Below are 14,986 nucleotides of genomic sequence, written 5' to 3'. Positions count from 1 at the left end.
ATTCAGTTTTCTGTTTTATTTTCCAAAAAAGCTATATTGCCAAACAGATTATCCACACATATGATGGACATTCACTCTCCAAATGCTGCTCTAGAGAGAAAAGGGTGATAAGCCTCAAACATGTGTCAACAATGTCAAATGACATTGGCTCTATGGGGCTCCTGCCACTGTCATTTCTATTTAGTGAATAATTAAGGTCAGCACTTAGATTTATTTATAAAACAACTGTTGAGAAAATGTTAGTGTTTTTGTTTACTGCACAGCTGGAGAAGGGGCGTTGGTGTGGAGGTCAAGGTTTGGGGATATGAAAACATTGGGGAGTCTTACCCAATCCATTCTCATAACTTCCCCTCCCCCATTTCAAGACAGCCTCTGACACTAGAAATTTACACTTATGGAAATTGAAAATTAGTGAACTGATCTTTTTGTATAAGTAAAACCCTCCAAGCTACTACTTACCTAGGATCACAAATGAAAGGAGTCAGACTTTTGAAAACAAACAGATCAACAGATTAAACACCCTCTAGAGTTCTAATAGCCCTAGTTAAAAACCCTTAGTTAAAAAGTAAACAATTAAGAGATACTCATCAAAGGTGGATAGCTTTTAGCATAGAAGCTTGTAATTTGGGGGTGTGGGGGGCTGGGGAACACTACTTGCAATCCATCTTGTCCTAACAAGAAGGTAATAGAGCTCCCCAGTCATTTCAGAACTCATTTAAAGGGCCAGGCTTGTGACACAGATCATCTTTATTATATGACTTATTTTAACGAATGCTTAACGTAAAATTGAGGGTATTTCTGTTTTAAAATGTAGTTCGTTATATTCATTAAAGGTCAGAATCCTTTTGGGAAGTAGGCAGGGCAACGATTGCTCACCTACAAACCAGGTTAGGGTGAACAAATACAACCAGATATTCTTGAAGTCTCCACTGATGAGCCCCTTTTCAAACGCTACTTCTTGAACCTAAATGTTTTCCCCTATTCCCTTTGACTCCAACCTCTAGTGTCGTACCTTTGATGACTTGGATTCTGATCTCTTTTTGTTCCTTACCTTGTTTCCTGTTTGCTGGATCTGCTTTTCCCAAGGTCCTAATCTCTATGTTGTAGACCCTGGGCCCGAAATTTGACCAAGATTTCCTGTTTCCTTGCTTGATAATTTATTTTGGCACTGTAATGAAGTAGAAAAAAACATGAACTTTGCAGTCCAGCAGACGTGGGTTTAAATCCTGACTATACCAGTAACTGGTGGTCTGCTTTGGGTACTGCACCTCTCTGAGGATCAGTTTCCTTTTTGGTAAAATGAGGATATCAATGCCCACCTTAAACTATGGTTGTGATTGGAAGTAGATAGTGGAGATGATTGCACAACATTATGTCACTGAATTGCACAGCTAAAAATGGTTAAAATGTGATATTTCATGTTATGTATATTTTACCACAATTTTTAAAAAAGAAAAAAACATGGTTGTGAGTATTAGTCTCTGTGGAACCTCCATTACAATGCCTGGCACATAGTGGGCTCTCAACCAGTAACAGCTGCACAGCACAGGATATTTTACATTGCAAGTAACAAAAAAGCACAACTCAAACTGTTTTAAACAATAAAGGAATGTACTGATTCATGAAATTGAAAGTCCAGAGGTAAGGCAGGCTTTTGGGTTAGTTTGTCATTCAGGACCATTTCTCTAGGTCTTCAGTCACTACAGGCTCAGCTGTATCACTAAGGGCTCAGATTCTTTCCATCTTTCCATCTTTCTCTGTCTTCCATAGTGACAGCTTTATCCTAAAGCCAGCAACTCTCATGATCACAAGATGGCTGGAAACAGACCCCCAACGTACATCTTCCCTCATCCACATCTAGAGAGAATGATTTCCATCAGTCCAGCAAGTATCCTGATATTCACTTGTTTAAATCTGAAAGATGTGTGTGGGAAGATAGAATGTGGTGGTTGGCTTGAACTAACCAGGGAGTAGGTCAGCTTCTCTGGAAGCACCTGGGCTGCATGGGGAGGGGTGGATTCCTCAAATGAAGATCAAGGTACTGTGGAGGAAAAAAAGCAGGGGTAAGACACAGAGCAGGCAACCAACAAAAGTCCACTTTCGTAGCTATTATTATTATTATTGGCTTTCTTGGCTCATAGCCCTTGGCTCTTGGCTATTTCTTTAAAAATCATTACAAAAACAAAAACTGAGAGAGCTCTTATTTTGAGTAAGTGTATTCTTTCTAGCAAAGGAAAATCAATATATATAAAACTAAGTTTAATTTAACTGGGTGTTAGGCATCTGGAACACTAGCAAACAAGCAGCAAAATGCACTGAATGAAAGGGTTTAACAGGAATGAACGTCAGGGAAAGAAAGCAGGAGGGAGCTAAAAAGATGGTGACTTGCCAAAGTGTCAAACCCAGAAGGGCGAGGTTAATTATTGGAGCCAGGTTAGAAGCCATGACCTGGGTCAGGACAAAGGGGACCAATTAACAAGGGGAGGGGGCATTACCCAAAGCAGAGTTGACAGAAGAAAAATCTGATGGAAACTTGATTTTGACTGCTCTGCCTACACCTTTGCGGCTTCTACCTGCCCATCTATGAGATTCTTCTTTCTCTTTTTGATCCAGTCCCCATCTAATGACTTGCCAATTTCTGCCAATTTTATTTCTGTGCCTTCTGCCAAGAAGGTTCTTCCGTATTCCTTTGCTGCACTTCATCTGGCTAATTCCTGCTCTTTGGTCGAGACTTTACATTCTAGTACACCACTGCTGTCCTACCTCCCACCCCCAAGACACACACCACAGGCTGATTTAAATAATCCTGTTTGGTATCCAACAATACCCATAATCAATACCAAGTAGCCTACTGATTTGTTTCCTTGTCTGGTCTCAATCCCTAATTGCTGTCCCCCCATCACATGAAAGCTTCTGAAGAGCAGGAATTTTACCTTAGTTACCTTTGGTTCCATGACACCCAGAACAGTGCCTGACACATAGTAGGAGCTCAATGAATGAAGGGGGCAATTCCTTTGTTTACCATCTGACATCCTCCTACCCGGGGCTTAAGAAATAGAACAACACATGAAAACCAAAATGTTCTCTACCTAGAAAGGAGGTGGGAATGAGGAAGACAGACGTTAAAGATGTTTTGTAGCAGTCTGTCCTTCTTAGATTTTGGAAGTGCTGAAGACAGATTCAAAACTGCCAAGAAGGTCCAGAATGCCTCTCTTCCTTTTCTAGTCTCCATTTTCAAACACTGTTCCTATTCCCAAACTGTTAAAGAATATTTATTTTCCCTATTTAGTCACAGAGCATTCATGATTTTTATGTTGGTTTTTCCAGTTAGAGAATCAGGATGCGATTATTACATGAAAGTGACCATTATAATAGTTCAGACTTACAAACACTAGTTATTGGCATTTACAGAGTGAAGCAATCCACCTGGACTAAATACCAGGTGCTCAGTAAATGTACTGTAATACCTCATTCCTGGTTACAAAGAGCTCATGTGACCTTTATGTAGGGAATTTGTTTTCTGTTTATTTTTTCATTCTGAAACAGAGATTCATCTATTATAGGAAAGGAGCCAATTACTGGGTAAATGCAATAACACCTAATGACTATACCCGCTGGTATTTAGTCTCAAAACATTTTGCATTTCTTAGCACATAGAGTTAACAATATTTTAATATTCCACTAAAATGAGATTAAATATAATTTTAAATGTTCTAGGAGATAGAATACTCAGCACTGTTTCTCAAGAAGGCTAACTGAAAGGCCCTGCATTGCCTGGTGGTTAGGTTTTGATAATAAGCTAAGGGAAGGAAGTTACAGAAGTGAGGGCTCACCTTAATCACTTTCTGTAGTTTTCTGTTTTTTTATGATTATTTGGAAGCAGAGCCAGCCGTAAATTTCCTGATGTAATGTGTCTTTAAGGCCAACCCCTGCCTGACCCTTGATGACTGCTCTCAAGCCCCTTTCTCCCCACTCTTGGTGTCCTTCCTGTTAGGTCCTCATCCTCTCATGCTATGCCTTTATGACCGGAGCTGGGGCCACCATGCTGTTTCTACATAATGACCCACATGTACACCTTTCTCTGGCTCCTGTCACCCCCCACAGCCTCCCATGAGAATTGTAATAACTTTCTTAATTCTAAAGTGCTCTTTCAGAAAATCCTAGTTAAGTGTTTTCTCAGTTCCAAGACATACTCCTCACCAACCCCCCCCACACACACACATTTCAATGTTTCTGAAATTTGAATTAATTTTACAGTCTTTTTTCTTTTTCTCCTAAAAAAGTGCTTACTACATTTTTGGTCCATCCTAAATCAAAAGTGTCTTAGAATTGGAGAGATGTAGTATGAATGTACCTTACTGGAAAGAAGTTTTTTCAAGAGTCTGAAAATATTGCTACACGTGGAGATTTGAGCTATCACACAGTTAATTCAAACAGACGAAGGGCTTTGGGGTAGGAATATATGAATAGTTTAGACAAAACAAACTAATTGTTAGTTGGTTATATGGACTAACTCTCGACCAGATAGTTATCCCCTCACCTTTTTATATTTTCTAGTTTGGGGATTGGATGTAAAGGAAATAGGAAGCTAAATGTCTCCATCATATAAAAGATAGAGGATCTTAAACTTTCTTTCTACATAATTTGTCCTAAAGCCTAATATTTGTATTGAACAAATAACTAGGATTATAAACAGAACTCTATACAGAATAAACTTGATATGGATGACCAATTATCTCCAACCACCCCTAAGGTTTTCCCTGAAAAGACTGTAACTTGATCTCATCTATTCTTGCTAAAGAGATGATGGCTGTTTTGGTCACTGGTCTGTGGAGAGGGGAAGAGTGTCAATACAATCATGAATGCACGTGGTTCCTGATTTGGGTAAAATGTTCTGAGATATTTGAGCTTCATTTGTGATGTCCAGCATAATTGTACAATGTTTTTCTAAAATATATGGGGAAAGACAATTACAAGTTGAATCAAAGCAGTATTCCAGTTATCCCCATCTAAACACTTAGTTGTTAAAATTAAGAATAAAATGGAAATTTTGAGAACATTCTTGTCCCTAACATTTCTAGTACCCAAGAGTACAAGTAGAGGGCTACATACAATAGGTCTAAATCATTAAAAATTATAAATCAAGCTAAAAATAAATTAAATAATTTAATAAATGTGTTCTATCCACTTTCCTTAACAAAAATTTTTTTTAATGTATAAAGCAATGTTTTTTATATGACTGAAAGTTAAACAGCAAAAATGACTGGACTTAATATTGTGTATTTGCATGTTCTATTGATGGACTGGTGACGTTTGGATGAGGTATAAGATAAAGATGTACATAAGTATAAATTATCATACACTTATTCTATATATTTTATTTTTTTTCAGGAAAATCATTAATTATAATGTTATAATATGTTTAATTTGTATTCTGTTGACACTAATAGCAAAATAGACAACTTCTCTTGAATCAATGTATTTAGTTTTTTGTTTAAATTTTTATCATGGAAAAACCCAAATGTTTACAAATGCAAATATAAAGAATTCCATGTACCTATCATCCAGCTTCAACAAGTATTAACTCTTGGTCACTGTTGGTTTATCTATACTCCCCAACTCTATCCAATTATATTGAAGCAAATCCTAGACATATCACTTTATTCATGAATGCATCAATATGTATCTTTAGAAAAGAGGACATCTTGGGCTTCCCTGGTGGCGCAGTGGTTGGGAGTCCGCCTGCCGATGCAGGGGACATGTGTTCGTGCCCCGGTCCGGGAGAGTCCCACATGCCGCAGAGCGGCTAGGCCTGTGAGCCATGGCTGCTGGGCCTGCGCGTCCGGAGCTCCGCAACGGGAGAAGCCACAGCAGTGAGAGGCCCGCGTACCGCAAAAAAGAAAAGAGGACATCTTAACAATTAACCTTAATACTATTTTCATGTGAAAAATAGTTCCTTAATAGTAGATGTTTTTAAAATTTGGTTCAGTAGAATTGGAGAAATTTTATTCTGCTGAGGCAGTAGAACTGAAGTTGTCAGTAAAATTTCTAAATCAATATTTATATTTGGAAATGAGCCATGAATTTTACATATTACGTTCAAACATTTCAATGCGGTTGCAATGATAATCATTATTACAGAAGATAATAGAAAATTTTAATTTTATCATATAAATCCTATCACATGATTTTTTTCACCAGCCTTTAAGCAATATCTATATCCATAAAGTGCTAAGTTCCTCTTCCAAATTTTTAAATGTTGGGATATAATTAAAAAAACAAAAAGAAAAATATGTGGTTCAATTTGTTCAAATCTCTCTTCATAGGAGACTATACCTCACTTAGAATGTTTAGGAAGTAGTATATATATACGTGTATATACACACACATATAAATTTATATATATTTATATATTTATACATGTGATTATTATATAGATATGTATTTGAATTTGAATGTCTTCATAATCATGCAAACATTTTTATTTCCGTGTTGCAATTTTCTTTTATTTTGCTGGATTATCACTTTTGTTGTATGTGTCACATTTAGTATCTTTCTATTTAGGAAAATCATTTTCCCTAAAAAGTTTTTAAGTATTTTAAATTATTCAAAAAGTGAAGTAGGCAAACTTAGATCTGTTTGTATCTTTTGTAAATGTTTGCTAACATCATTAATAGCAAGCAACAGTCAATACCAAATAACTGTGGTTAGCACAAAATAAAAAATATTTTCCGCCATAGACCATAATTCCTTATTTATCTGAGAGGATCTTCTGTTGTTTCACTTAGCTACCCTAGTACAGCTCACTCTCTTGTCTAAATTAAATCTAACTGCTCTAACAGTATTTAAATGGCATCTCCATTTTTAACTCAGAGCGGCTGTGAGGTCAAATTTGATGTGTTTAATCAGGATGATCCATTTTGGCTCAGATCCAGAAAATATTGTATATAATCTCTGAATCACTCCAAAGAATGTTGTTGCTATTGTCAGAGATGAGGCCATATCTTCTAGGAACATGTTGATAGATATTTAATAAACTTGTATGCGTTTGTGTTTATGATATGCAGGGCCCTCTGAAGCAATGGCTCCTCTTGCTTGAGTCTAATATTGGCATTGCAGACTAATAATAAATGTATATATTAATACGTTATAATATGAATGTGCTAGATTTTTTGAAGTGCTTTCACATTTATGATGTCTTTTGACCTGCACAATAACCTGTGGACTAGATAGAGCAATTAGAGATGAGAAACAGAAGTCTAGAGAGGTTAAGTGATTTACCTAAAATTACACATCTAATTAGTGGTAGAGCTAAGAGTAGCACCTAGGTCTCCATGCACAGGTCTTTCTGTTGCACTATGTTATACCATGTTGCCTCCTTAATGTTTCTAAAACAAAGAGACCTGGCAGTTGGACAAGTTACATTGCAACACTTTTCATTCCTTAAAACCCTTTGGATTTTAGAAGAGAAAACAAATATAGGACGATAAATGAAAAAAAGCCATGTGCTCTTTCATATCTGATAAGTCCATGTGGGATCAATATATATTTATTGACCAATGTTTCAGAAACTAGAGATTTCTCTCCTTCCAGGCAAAGGTTCACTTGAGTAATACAGACTAAATCTTTGGAAGGGTGAGGATCATATTCCTTAACCTACACATAAGGTACTAAGGACAGCTCTGAGAACATAAACTTTGGGAACATCTTCTAAGAGCCAGGGATTTTTGGAATGCTACTTCTTAATGCAATATACAGCACCTAGAGGTACAAAACATTAGTACAAAAGTGAATGTAATCCTCTTTTAATCATGCAAGCCAGATTTCCTGCTGATTTTCCTGTACAGTTTGCTTAGGACTGTCTTGGTGCCTCTGCCCTCTGCTCATATAGACCCAAGACTTCAAGTGCTTGATGAAATACTTTTTTTAAAAAAATAAATTTATTTATTTATTTAATTTTGGCTGCTTTGGGTCTTCATTGCTGTGTGTGGGCTTTCTCTAGTTGTGGCAGGCAGGGGCTATTCTTTGTGGTGGTGCCTGGGCTTCTCATTGTGGTGACTTCTCTTGTTGCGGAGCACGGTCTCTAGGCGCGTAGGCTTCAGTAGTTGCAGCACGTGGGCTCAGTAGTTGTGGCTCGCAGACACTAGAGCCCAGACTCAGTAGTTGTGGCGCACTGGCTTAGTTGTTCCGTAGCATGTGGGATCTTCCCAGACCAGGGCTCAAACCTGTGTTCCCTGCATTGGCAGGTGAATTCTTAACCACTGTGCCACCAGGGAAGTCCTTGAAATCCTTTTTTTCTCTCCAGTTCTTAGCACTTTTGAATTTAGGATGCATCTTACGGTCAACAGCATCTTTGATGAAATAGAACATAGCGAGCTGTTAATGATGGTTACCTCTGGTGAGTTCTGTATTGCTTGCACTCTCTACAATAAGAATGTATAATTTTTATAATGAAAACAAATTAAAAAAAATTTTAGACCCCAAATCCTATGTGGTTTATACACCCTATCTCTAATACTTGAAGAATACCAAGGATGTAATAACAGTAATTAACATTTCTAAGGTTTTATATTCATAATGGATTTTGTAAGCCCTTACATGTGAGCAGTAGGCTTGATACTTCTGACATATTCCTCACAGCAGTCAACTGTGAATTATCCACGATGGAAATACTCCTTAGAGCTCCCTGGTACTCACCATATTGTACTGTTTTTTGTTTTTTTTTAATGGTACACGGGCCTCTCACTGTTGTGGCCTCTCCCGTTGCGGAGCACAGGCTCCGGACGTGCAGGCTCAAGCGGCCATGGCTCACGGGCCCAGCCGCTCCGCGGCATGTGGGATCTTCCCGGACCGGGGCACGAACCCACGTCCCCTACATCGGCAGGCAGACTCTCAACCACTGCGCCACCAGGGAAGCCCACCATATTGTATTGTAATTGTCTGTTTCTTGGTCATTTTTTCCACCCGGGTGAGAGCTCCTTGAGGGCAAGAACACTGTCCATTCATTTTTGTGTCTCCAGCGCCTAACACAGAGCCGAGACTATCAAGTTAGTAAAACAAATGATTGAATGAAAGACCTGTACGTACTCAATATTTTTTTTGAATGTTATTTCCACCTACACAATTTAACAGTTTACCTCTGGAGATGGTAATGATTCTCTGCTAGGATATGGCTTGTTCTTTTTTCCTTTGTGGCTGGTGAATGCAAGGCACAAGCAGGAAGTGTTGTTTTTTAAAAGTGTCTCTGTATTCTCTCCTCAGGCATATACAGCTTTAGCTTTCTGTTATCAAATTTGTTAATCTACCTAATTCTTGTGTAAGCAGGTAAAGAAAATTACTTTCCAACTTGATACTAAATTAAATATCTTACTGAGACAGGTTGTGAGTAGGGGAAGTTTAAAATATTTTTTCTTATTACTTAAATCAGAAGAAAAAAATTTACCAATGAAAATTTCTCATCTGGTTTCTAAATTATGGTATCATGTTTATATGGAGGAAGTCTATTTGGGAGAATGTTCTCAGTTCCTAAAGCTCAGTAATGAAGGACTGAGCTTTTTTTTTTTTTTTTTAATAAAATTTGGTACATGAATAAAAATAAAAATATTTGGCAACTCATGCAGTGGGAGAAAACATGCAAATCATATCTTTGACAAGGGATTTACTTCCAGAATATATAAAGAACACATACAGCTCAATACTATCAAAAACTCAGACAACCCAATTAAAAAATGGGCAAAGGACTTGAATAGACATTTTTCTAAAGAGGATAAAACAGATGGCCAATAGGTACATAAAAAATGCTCAGTATCACTAATAGCAGGAAAATACGAATCAAAACCACAACGAGATACCACTTTACAACCATTAGAATGGTTCTTATATACATATAGTATATAAGAAAATAACAAGTGTTGGTGAGGATGTAAGAGAAATTAGAACGTTTTTGCACTGTTGGTAGGAATGTAAAATGGTGCAGCCTCTGTGGAAAAAAGTATGGAAATCCCTCAAAAAATTAAACATGGAATTACCATATGATCCAAGAATTCCACTACTTGGTGTATACACAGAAGAATTGAAAGGGGGGACTTGAACAGATTTTTGTACACCAATGTTCATAGCAGCATTATTTACAATAGCCAAAATGGGGAAACAACCCAAATGTCCACTAACAGATGAATGGATAAACAAAATATGGTTTATATATACAATGAAATATTATTCAGTCTTAAAAAGGAAGGAGATTCCAATACATGCTACAACATGGATGAACCTTGAAAATGTCATGCTAAGTAAAATAAGCCAGACACAAAAGGACAAATATTGTGTGATTCACTTGTATCACTATTTAGAGTAGACAAATTCATAGAGACAGAAAATAGACTGGTGGTTGCCAGGCGTGGAGAAGAGGGAGGTATGGGGAGTTATTGTTTAATGGGTAGAGTTTAAATTTTGAGAAGATGAAAAAATTCTGGAGAAGGATTATGTTGATGGCTGCACAACATTGTAAATGTACGTAATGCCACTGAACTGTACACCTAAATTGGTTGAAATGGTAAATTATTATATATTTTTATGCATAATATATATTTATACATATAACAACACACATACAAACTTGACATTTACTTAGCATTTTTTAAAAAGCACTTTCACTTGCAGTAACCTCACGACAACCTTGAGAGATAGGCAGGGCAGTTATTATTCTCATTTTACAGATAAGGAAATAAACCTTATTTGGTTTAAGTAAATAGCTAAGGGACACAAAACTCATAGGTGTCAGAGTCAGAATTAGGACCCGGAACCCCAGTCCCTTGCTCTTTCTTCTATACCAAACTGCCTTTCACAGAAGTGTTCTTGAACCCTGATAATTGACACTGACATTGAATTCACTGGCACAGGCCCAACTTTCACTTGGAATGCACATATAAAGCCTGATTCCAAAGAACAGTCTTGAAAGGGCTTTCTGGAGAATGTGGGCAAAACAACAGGCACAGAAATCATTAACAACATGTACCTTTCCCCCATCACAACAATAATATTGTGAAGGGAAAGACAGAAATATGAGAACTGAAGCAACAGTCAGGAAATGCTCAATTGTTAATTTATTATCACAGCTCTGGTTCCTTTCTAAACAATTCTTTTTTTTTTTTTTTTTTTTTTTGCGGTACGCGGGCCTCTCACTGTTGTGGCCTCTCCCATTGCGGAGCACATGCCCCGGACGCGCAGACTCAGCAGCCATAGCTCACGGGCCCAGCCGCTCCGCGTCATGTGGGATCTTCCCGGACAGGGGCACGAACCCGTGTCCCCTACATCGGCAGGCGGACTCTCAACCACTGCGCCACCAGGGAAGCCCCCTAAACAATTCTTAAGGGGCAATGCCTTGTTAGACTGGGATTTTTATTCTGTCAAATATTCTTTAAAGTTCATTTGTAGGCTGTAATATAATGCTTGAGAATGTTTTTAGTGTGGTTAAAAGGAGTTTTATAGTTGCCACATAATATAATTTGACCTGTATCTGATAGCCTCTTTGAAAAATAGTAATGATTAAAAAAAATACAGACGTGAAGAATAACAGACTTTTATTATACAACTGTGTGTTTGCATTGTTAATTCAGTCCCATTCAATCTTTCCAGTAAATTAATTACTGCTAAGAATCAGAAGGGACCGAAAAAGCAAAAACTGCAGAGGAGTCACAGCCAGCTGTTCTTTAAAAATGGAATGCTGACTTTTATTTTTAAGTATTCAACAAACAGTCCTGAAGCATATCCTCAAGAATCTTAATCATAGGGACTTTCCTGGTGGTGCAATGGTTAAGAATCCACCTGCCAATGCAGGGGACAAGGGTTCAAGCCCTGGTCTGGGTAGATCCCACATGCCGCGGAGCAACTAAGCCCATGCGCCACAACTACCAAGCCTGCACTTTAGAGCCTGCGAGCCACAACTACTGAGCCCGTGTGCCACAACTACTGAAGCCCAGGCACCTAGAGCCCGTGCTCCGCAAGAAGAGAAGCCACCACAATGAGAAGCTCGTGCAACGCAATGAAGAGTAGCCCCCGCTCGCTGCAACTAGAGAAAGCCCGCGCACAGCAATGAAGACCCAACTGCAGCCAAAAATTAAATTAATTAAAATAAATAAATTAAAACAAAACAAAACAATGTGAATGTTCTTAATGCCACTGAACTGTACACTTAAAAATTATTTAAAGAAAAAAAGAATCTTTATCATATATTGTTGGTGGACTATGAAGTTTTGTTTTGTGTACTGGAGAAGAAAAATGTCTCATAATATTAATATATTCTAGTGTTTTCAGGTTGTTTTTATGGCAGGATGGGAGCTGAAATTTTGTGGTGGCAAAAAAGTTTGGAAATTTAAAATATAATAATAATTATAGAAAGACACCCCCCCAAAAAATTCAAAATTTTAATAGTGATTTCCATGGAATATAGGGGTGATTCTCCACTCCCATGTGACCATACTACTCCTTTTCAGTATTTTCCATATTGTCTACTATGAACATGTCTTATATCTATAGTGGAGTAAAATAAAATTTATTTTAAAATAATGGTAATCTTGCAGGCCAGGTCACTGGGCAGTTGTCTTTTTGATTAAAATTAACTGAAAAGAATCAAAAGTTAAACAATGTGTTCCCTGGCTTTCAAAGGGAAAAATATAATATTAGAAGAGAAAAGTGAGGCCCAATAGAGTTAAGGGCTTGGGTTTAAGTTCACCCAACTGGCCAGGAACAGAACAACAAGTAAACCTGAACTGCCCTGCTAGTAGGGAGGTGGTTTAGTGGAGAGGATTGGTAGTTCTACACAGCCTACATTCTGCCTGGTGATTCTGATATACTGGTACACCATATTTATCTATGGCTTGATAAGCTTGCTTGTAATTAAAGAAACTCCTATATCACAGAAATACAGTTCATTGACTCTGAAGCATCTTTTGGATTAATGATTTAAGGTCTTAATTCATGGACTGCAAATGAATCATGGCTGCAACCACAATGAGTTTCCACACGCATTTTGTAAAATTAAAGTATCATTACATCTTATCACCCATGTGTGTGTGTTCACAGTACCTATCACCAAGGATGTCTTACTGGTACATTTGGGACCCCTCCACTCATCTCCAATCGCATTTCAGTTATGGCCTCATTTAGCCTCTTCCTTCTCTTGGTTTAGTTATTGCTAAATCCTGTGATTGTAGGTCTTAGTTTTGATTGTAACTCTCACTTCCTTAAAGTTGGCTGCTAGTTCCCTTTACATGACACATCAGATCAATAACGATATCTACCATTTATTGAGTCCATACCATGTACCAGTCACTTTATACCTAATATTTCTCATCCATGACGTAAATTCTGACTACTTCTGCAATTTCATTGTCAACTGTTCCCTGATTGCACCCTATATTGTAACTCAGAAGTCGATAAACTATAGTCCGAGGACTAAATCTGGCCTGCTACCTGTTTTTGTATGGCCTGTGAGCTAAGAATGTTTTTTTACGTATTTAAATGGGTGAAAAGAATCAAAAGATGAGTAATACTTTGTGACGCATGAAAATTCTGTTAAATTCAACTTCTAGTGTCCATAAATAAATTTTCATTTGAACCCAGCCACTCTCATTCATTTAGGTGTTGTCTATGGCTGCTTTTGTGCTATGATGGCAGAGTTGAGTAGCTGTGACAGAGACCATATGACCCACAAAATATTTATCTAAATATATGTCTAAATGTTTAAAATATTTATCTGGCTCTTTACAGAAAAGTTTGTCAACTCCTGTCTAACTTAATCAAACTACTTTCTGTCCTTACCTTCTTGTCCTCATGTATGTTTTTCCCTCCATCGGGAATGTTTTCTTTTATTTCTTTATTCCTCTTTAGTCCCTTTTATATCCTCATTCTCTCTGGGTGATTTTATCCAAACCCATGGTGTTAAATTTGATCTATATGTTGACAGTGCCCAAATTTATGTCTCCATACCCAACCTCTGTCCTGAACTCCAGACCCAAATATACAACTGTTTGATATCTCTAGTTAGATAGCATAAACGTCTCAAACCAAACATGTTCAAAGTTGAATTCTAGATCTATTCTGCTAAACCAACTCCTTCTAGTCTGCCCCATTTCAGTTGATGGCAACTCCATCTTTGGAGTTGGTCAGGCCAAAAACTTTGGTGCTTTTCTGATTTCTTTGTCTCGCATTTCACATCCAATGTATCAACAAATCATGTTGGCTCTACCTTCAAAATATATCCAGAATTAGACTATTTCTCGCCTCCTCCCTTGTCACCATGCTGGTCCAAACTACCATCTTTCATCTGGACTACTGCAATGACCTCCAATTGATCTTGTCTGCTCTTGTCCCTGTGATCATTGTCATGCAGTGTCACCTTCTCAGTTCCTTGTTCAGAACTTTCCAATCACTTCCTGTTCAAAGTCTCTCTCAAATCTCATTTCCCACTGCTCTTCCTCTCACTCACTCTACTCTAGAGACACTGGCCTCGCTCTTCCTCAAATGATCCAGAGACTTGGCTACTTCAGGGCCTTTGTGCTTACTGTTCCCTCTGCCTTATCATCCCATGGTATCCCTAGGGCTTGTTCTTACACTTTTTTTAGATAGGAAGAGTTGCCTTCTCAGTGAGACCTTCCATGGCACTCTCATCTACAATTTCAAATTTGCATTTGTGGTTTAATTTTTCTTCCTTAGCACTTTTCACTAGTTAGATAAAGGAGTCATGTATTTACTTGTCTTCATTATTGTCTACACAAGAATGTAAGTTCATGAGGGTAGGGATTTTCATCTGTTTTGTTCAGTACTGTATTCCCAGTACCTAGAACAATGCCTGACACATAGAGAGTGCAGTAAGTATCTGTGGCATGAGTGCATGAATGAAAATTTCCAGCTCAAGGGCCGCTTTCATGAAATCTTACCTGCAGCACCCATCTTGAGCGCTCTAGGTCCTCCTTCCCATTGGCCAGTG

General features: G+C 37.8%; 1 protein-coding gene across 1 annotated transcript in view; it reads right to left on the bottom strand.

The window, feature by feature from the left end:
- The window catches only part of LOC111174784 (uncharacterized), a 333,695-nt gene that overhangs the window by 9,847 nt on the left and 308,862 nt on the right, over positions 1–14,986 (bottom strand). Inside the window, exon 7 of the transcript XR_016395296.1 lies at positions 1,052–2,041. The gene's annotated coding sequence lies outside the window, so the exon portion shown is untranslated. The remainder of the gene's footprint in view (positions 1–1,051; positions 2,042–14,986) is intronic.

This window comes from Delphinapterus leucas, chromosome 13 (genome assembly GCF_059928025.1).
Source record: "Delphinapterus leucas isolate spDelLeu-1000000601 "Yukka" chromosome 13, BTC_Dleu_Yukka2, whole genome shotgun sequence".
NCBI lineage: Eukaryota > Metazoa > Chordata > Mammalia > Artiodactyla > Monodontidae > Delphinapterus > Delphinapterus leucas.
Note: the sequence above shows the minus strand (reverse complement) of the source record. Positions and strands in the feature narration are given on the sequence as shown.